Source organism: Corvus brachyrhynchos, unplaced genomic scaffold (genome assembly GCF_000691975.1).
Source record: "Corvus brachyrhynchos isolate BGI_N302 unplaced genomic scaffold, ASM69197v1 scaffold23, whole genome shotgun sequence".
NCBI classification, from domain to species: domain Eukaryota; kingdom Metazoa; phylum Chordata; class Aves; order Passeriformes; family Corvidae; genus Corvus; species Corvus brachyrhynchos.
In genome coordinates this window covers 5,805,469-5,811,454 of record NW_008238983.1, presented here as the reverse complement: position 1 = coordinate 5,811,454, position 5,986 = coordinate 5,805,469, and the positions used below count along the sequence as shown (strand labels likewise).

At 34.4% G+C, this 5,986-nt stretch overlaps 1 protein-coding gene across 4 annotated transcripts in view; it reads right to left on the bottom strand.

Moving 5' to 3' along the window:
• The window catches only part of CDH18 (cadherin 18), a 520,804-nt gene that overhangs the window by 400,153 nt on the left and 114,665 nt on the right, over window positions 1–5,986 (bottom strand). For all 4 annotated transcript variants that reach the window (XM_017738733.1, XM_017738734.1, XM_017738738.1 and 1 more), the window contains one exon: window positions 5,051–5,148. The gene's annotated coding sequence lies outside the window, so the exon portion shown is untranslated. The remainder of the gene's footprint in view (window positions 1–5,050; window positions 5,149–5,986) is intronic.

Below are 5,986 nucleotides of genomic sequence, written 5' to 3'. Positions count from 1 at the left end.
ATGGAGGGGAGCAACGAGACGTCGTTGGGACCCTCGGATGGGTGATATGCTTCCACCTAACCCCTGTCACCTCTCCCTGTTCCCCCACCCCCCACGCACACTTATTTTCTTTCTCTCTTTCTTTTCTCTTCCCTTCTCTTTGACTCTTTTACTATTAAATAAAATACATCCGTTGTTGGGAAATGGTTAGAGGATCAGGGGCATGGATCATTGATAGAATTCTGGGATCAATAAAAGAACTGTACAAGCAATAGGCCTGCAAGCAAAGGTTAGTGTGAGAAACTGTCTGCATGAGAAAAATCTATGTGTGAGAAACAGGCCTCGGAAACAAAAAGGGAGTTTTGAAGCAATGCAGCTGTGCAGATAAGATGTGCTGACCGGGGGAGATGGAGGGGGGAGGCTGAACTCTGAATTCTTTTAATCATAACATAACTGTAGAAGCTTGCCAATGTAAGTCCAATTATGTAGAAGCAGAAATGCGCTTTGATAAGTTTTAAGCCACTTAAGAGTTAACAAGCTGGTATACTATATAAGTGCCTCGGGATTGCTAATAAAGGGAGTTTGCTTTTGTCAACCATATTGGTTTGGACTGCAATTCCTCCCCCCGCCGGAGTCCACGGACCCTTTTCCGACAATCCGTTGTACCTCGTTTGGTTTTAATCTCATTTCTGGGGATATTTTGAACTTTCTGAGTTCTTTTCGGTTTATGCACAGAGACTTAGTTTGCTTTGCTTTTCTGGGTTTAAACCGGATCGTAACAGCACCTCTTTCTGCACAGAACCCACCAGGAGAAGATTGAACCAAGTCCCCTGCCTCACCACCAAGAACCCCAAGGTGAAGGAGAATTCCTCTCACCTCTCTCTCTCCACCTCTCTTTTCCCCACCTCTGTGCCTCTTCTCCAGCTCTCCCTCTGCCCTCTTTCTCTTCCCACCACCCTGCCAGTTCTTCTGCCTCTCCCTCTCCCTTTCCCCTTTTCTACTCCTTTCTGTCTTTCTATCTCACATTTACTGTTAAATAAAATCCATGTTGTTGACTTTGGCATATGGTCTCATTTGTACCTTAACTTGAGCAGAGACATCTTTTGCTGGTTGGATCTTAATATTAGTGAAAAGAAAAATTCACTCTGTCATTTTCTTACCTATAGGTTTGTAAATGATAATATTTAGCATCTTAGTCAGTTTCTTTATAAATGCTCATGAGTCAAAATCCAAAATTGTACTCAATTATTTCTCATTATGATTCTTAAGAACATGGTGAAGTTTAATGGACACCAAGCATGAAAATTGTTACCCATTACTTCTGTGAAAGAGATGATATCCAAAAAGTAAAGCATAGGGTCCAAACGGTGATTTGAAACTATGTTTAAGCTTCTTTTTTTTTTAACTGACTGAAAAAGAGGTTAGTGGGTATATTTCTTCAAAGCTTAAATACATTTCTACTGGCTACTTTTCTTCATGACTTCATTTGCTGAATGTATTTTGCAAAATCAACTGATGAGTTTTGGACTGTGCCTGGATCTTGCAGTCCATGGTCAGAAAAAAGCAAATCAGAAAATCTCTGCCTGCATTCCTTTAAAGCTAACTGGTTGTGTGGGCTGGGTAGGAATTAACTGTCTTCTCTCACTGTTACATGTATCATTCAATTAAGTCTTCACTATGTTTCTGTGAAACTACTACATTTTTAAAGATATATATTTATTTCTAGACATAAGAATCTTCACCGCATTTGTTTCCATGTACTAGGTACCAGTCCCTAATCCAACATCCTATGACACTCCTGCGGAAATTTTAATTGAGAACACGTGTTATGAGTGCGTCCATGTATTCACAATTCAGCCATTGCATTTTTTTAAATGCGTCTTGCTTTTTAGACTGTTTACATTTCTTCAGGATGCAACAGAGCAGCTGGGCTACATACCAGGTCATGGCAAGATGTCTTAGAGAATCTCATACTATCCTGAATCAATACCATAAAGCCAAGATAGCTGTCTCCAGACCAACTCATCCTTCCTAGCCATCAGAGATCCTTCAAACAGAGGTGATATAACATTTCTTATAACCATAACAACTCTTCTGATGTTACTAGAAATCTACACCATAGAAAGTTGTCTTCATTTCATTCATGGCCCATTTGCCTTTGAACTAAAATGAGTGAATGGTGGCCATCAGCTACTTTACCTTTAAGTTCTGGAACTTCAAGTTGAGTTGTAGTGTGGTTGATGCTTTATTTTCTCACATTTTAGTATAATCTTTTATTTAAATGCAAGAATGTTTTTTAAAAAACAGCAAATACTTGTGAGACATGGATTATTTATTTGTTTCCTAAAAGCATTATGACAGGTATTTACTGAACATGTGCAACCTACTTTTAGTTCACTGAGTATCAGATCTGTAGAATTCTGTCCTAAAATTAATAACATCAATAGAAATTTTAGCACCAATTCAGATGGAAGTAGTTTTGTTGCTTTCACAACTAATAATTCAAGGTCACAAATCCAAATCATCTTATATTCATCTAAGCAAAAGGAAAAGAAAATATGGACCAAGGACAAAATAGTATCAAGGAGATATTGAAAACTTATGTTTTCAGGGACTCAAATAGAGAAAGAAATTTACAGATGAAAATGAAACTGCTAAGACAATATGTAAGCTTACTGATTACCTATTATATGCTTCATTACTTAATTAATCTACTACTTGCCTAAACATACTTTCAGAATACATAGCATGCCATAATAAAAGTGATCAGGGTCTGTTTTGCTCAGTAAAACAGTATGTGAGAGGAAGTCAGCTAAATCTTATCACAGCAAAGCTTGTCTCCTGCTGACATGAAAGAGAACTGCACAGCTAAAGCTCTTCAAAGGCTTTGAAGATGTACAGCATTGTAATCGTAGTCAGAGATAGTGAATTTGGGAGTGTGTCATCTGATGAGTCCCTTATAACTGAATTCCTTTATTCCACCTCTCTGTGTTACACTTTAACCTACTCAATGAGATCATGCCAGTGTCACACCACTCAAGCAGCAACATCTTTAACTATGACTCACTGACATCAATCATTCTTGTTTTTTTATCACACCAGAAAAAAAACCACCACTGCCTTTGTTCCCTATGAGACTTTTCACTTTTATGTTAATGTGATAAAAGAAAATACAGAAACAAACCAAAATTATTCAACATTTAAAAGAGTGTAAAAGAACTTCATGACATTCAATGGCATTGAAAAAGACACCTGTAGCATTCCCATCCTTAAAATATTCTTCTCTAACTTGGTCATATATAACTGACTCTGCAGTTACTTAGACGCAGTATGAACAAATTATGAGATGTAATATGAAAAAATGAATATGATCTATATTACATTTCTTAGTCTATGAGCAGGTGTGTGACTGAATATATTCCCTTTTTGAAGATGAGGCACACGTCAGTCAGCATTTTGCGTAACCTTCAGAATGGCACAGATGTGCACTCTGATATAAAAATTCTGCCCTTGTAAATTTAATTAACTTGTTTTGAAACAAGAACAAATATTTAACTTCTAAATCTATACATTCAGACTGCACTTAGAGCCTTAGAGGTATATAAAATCCCAAGTAACCCAAATTAATCCAGAATGACAGTAGCTGTACAAATTTGCTAGACAGGTCAGCTGATTAAAATCTTAAATATTATTTCTGCAGTTTCTAATACTTGAAACATTTTATATTTTTCACTGAGATTAAGCCTAATTTTGTGTCCCAACTTTAGGTTAGATATTGTCTTCTTCTATGAGCACCAACTGAATTAAACATTTGAATTTCACCATCCCTCCTAACAATTCAATCAGTTCAATCAAGACCTATTTTTGTCAGGCTAAATTTGTAAAACAACACTAAAATGAGGACATAATTCTCACTCTCTTTTTTATAAGTTAAACAGTAATGAATGATGCATTCAGTCTGAGCTATCAAATTCTAAACCAGATAATCTTGGTACTTGTTCCTTTAAAATTGTAATTTTATTTCACCAAAGAGCAAATAAATAAATAAGCATTGCTAGTTTTCATGGACCGTGATTTTTTTAAGAATAGAATATTTTGTAAAGAGATCCAAATGCATATTTTTGAGACCAGTTCAAACATTTCCACTCACATTGAAGACATTTTTAAAACTGAAAATTAAAATAACATTTATGCATTCTGTGGGAAAAAGAAAAATCAAAATCACTACATTTTGATGAGAAGTGACACAAACAATGCATCAATTCTCTAATCTCCACCAGCATAATTTTTAAAAGGTTAAGACTGTTATTTGAGTAGAAATTGTAAGTATCATTTAAATGTTACAGCTAGCTTTCCCCCATTTTTCATTTTACAGATTGGGTTTTTTATTATAATTTTCCTATTTCAAATGCTTTCCCATCAACCCACTTTTCTTCTTTAGGTTTAGAAAAAAAGCAAAAGAATAGGTATGAAAAAATTATTATGCCAGACAACAAGTATAAGAAGATGACACAAGAAACTTCTTTAAATGAGTGGCTTACTCTAATGGAATTTAAAATATTTAAGATCGTATGAAGAACAAAGTATGTGATAAAGTAAGAAAAATGATACAATCAGAAAAACAGTCAGGTGGATGACAATAATAGAACCTAGCTGTTTGCATATCATTTAACTGGACCTACCTATTTAGTGATTGATTCCTAGGCACCATTCTTGACCACCTTTACCAGGATAATGGAGCAACATATTTAGATGACCTGATCAATTCTTAGTTCTGCTTACGCTTCTTAGTGTGGGACTGATAGAGGTCACTGAACAGCATTCTGATAGATGCTGAAAGGGAATACTAAGAAAATGTTTCTTTTGAGGCTTTTTTTGCTAAAATACTTATAAACACTGACTTACATGGTTATAGACTTTAAAGGAGCACCAGACATTAGAAAAAAAAAAGTTTTTATAGAAAGGAAAGTCAGAACAATGGTGAAGTAATTTTTGTTATTTACTTAAGACAACACAAACACTTAATAGGAGGTGAATGACAACTATACAAAAAACACAAGAAGATACTTACTTGATGACTAACCAAGACCTTAGAAATATGTTTTCCACCAAACAGTCTTGCAAGCCTCCACTGAAGATACCAGAAGCCTGATAATATAGCAGCTTTCACTGAAAGAGAAAAACAAAATATTGAACATGGTCAGAAAATAATGTTTTTCTTTGCATGATACTTAAGCAAGCAGAAAACAGTATAAGCATTGGAGTGTCCTTTGCAGTAGAACATGTAGATGTTAAGATGTTTATCCTGGCAAATCTATAGAGTCTGTACTACAGTAATGAATAGATTTTTATTTTTATGCAGCTGTTCAAAATTGGAACTTATTGAAATAATTAAATGTACAGCAATGGTATTTTCAAGGTTTGTAAGTAGCTTGGGAGCAATACATAAGTCCATATCTCATGCCAAATATAGGAAAATGAGCTAATTTGAGAACCTTTTGAGTTAAATCAAGTTAATTACTCTCTTAGAGAAATAAAGAAGCACTGATTCTGAAACTGTTCAGAACCCACTAAAAATACTCAAACAACAAAAATAGCCTAGTTCTGTTTTTGCACAAATTTAGAATCAAATCTGTTTTAGACAATATTTTTCTTCATTTATAGACATTACCCTTTTCAAATATGCCTTTTATCAATATAATCCCATGAAACACTTTTCTTAGTTATTGTCACCTAACTAATCTCACAGTATATGATACTAATAAAAATTAATAAATCAACCAAGAAAAAGTTAAATAAAGATATATTAAATCACTAAGAAATTTTTTTTGCATTATTTCTGTAAGCACCCCCTCAGAATATCCAGTGATATGTATGTAGATTCCTAGTTAATGTGAGTCCATAAACAGAGTCTAGGTATACAATATATAAACTGAAATAAACTTATCAATTTAATATTTCTTTTTTACTTGATAAACTTTAATTTCTATAGATCTATAGACACTCT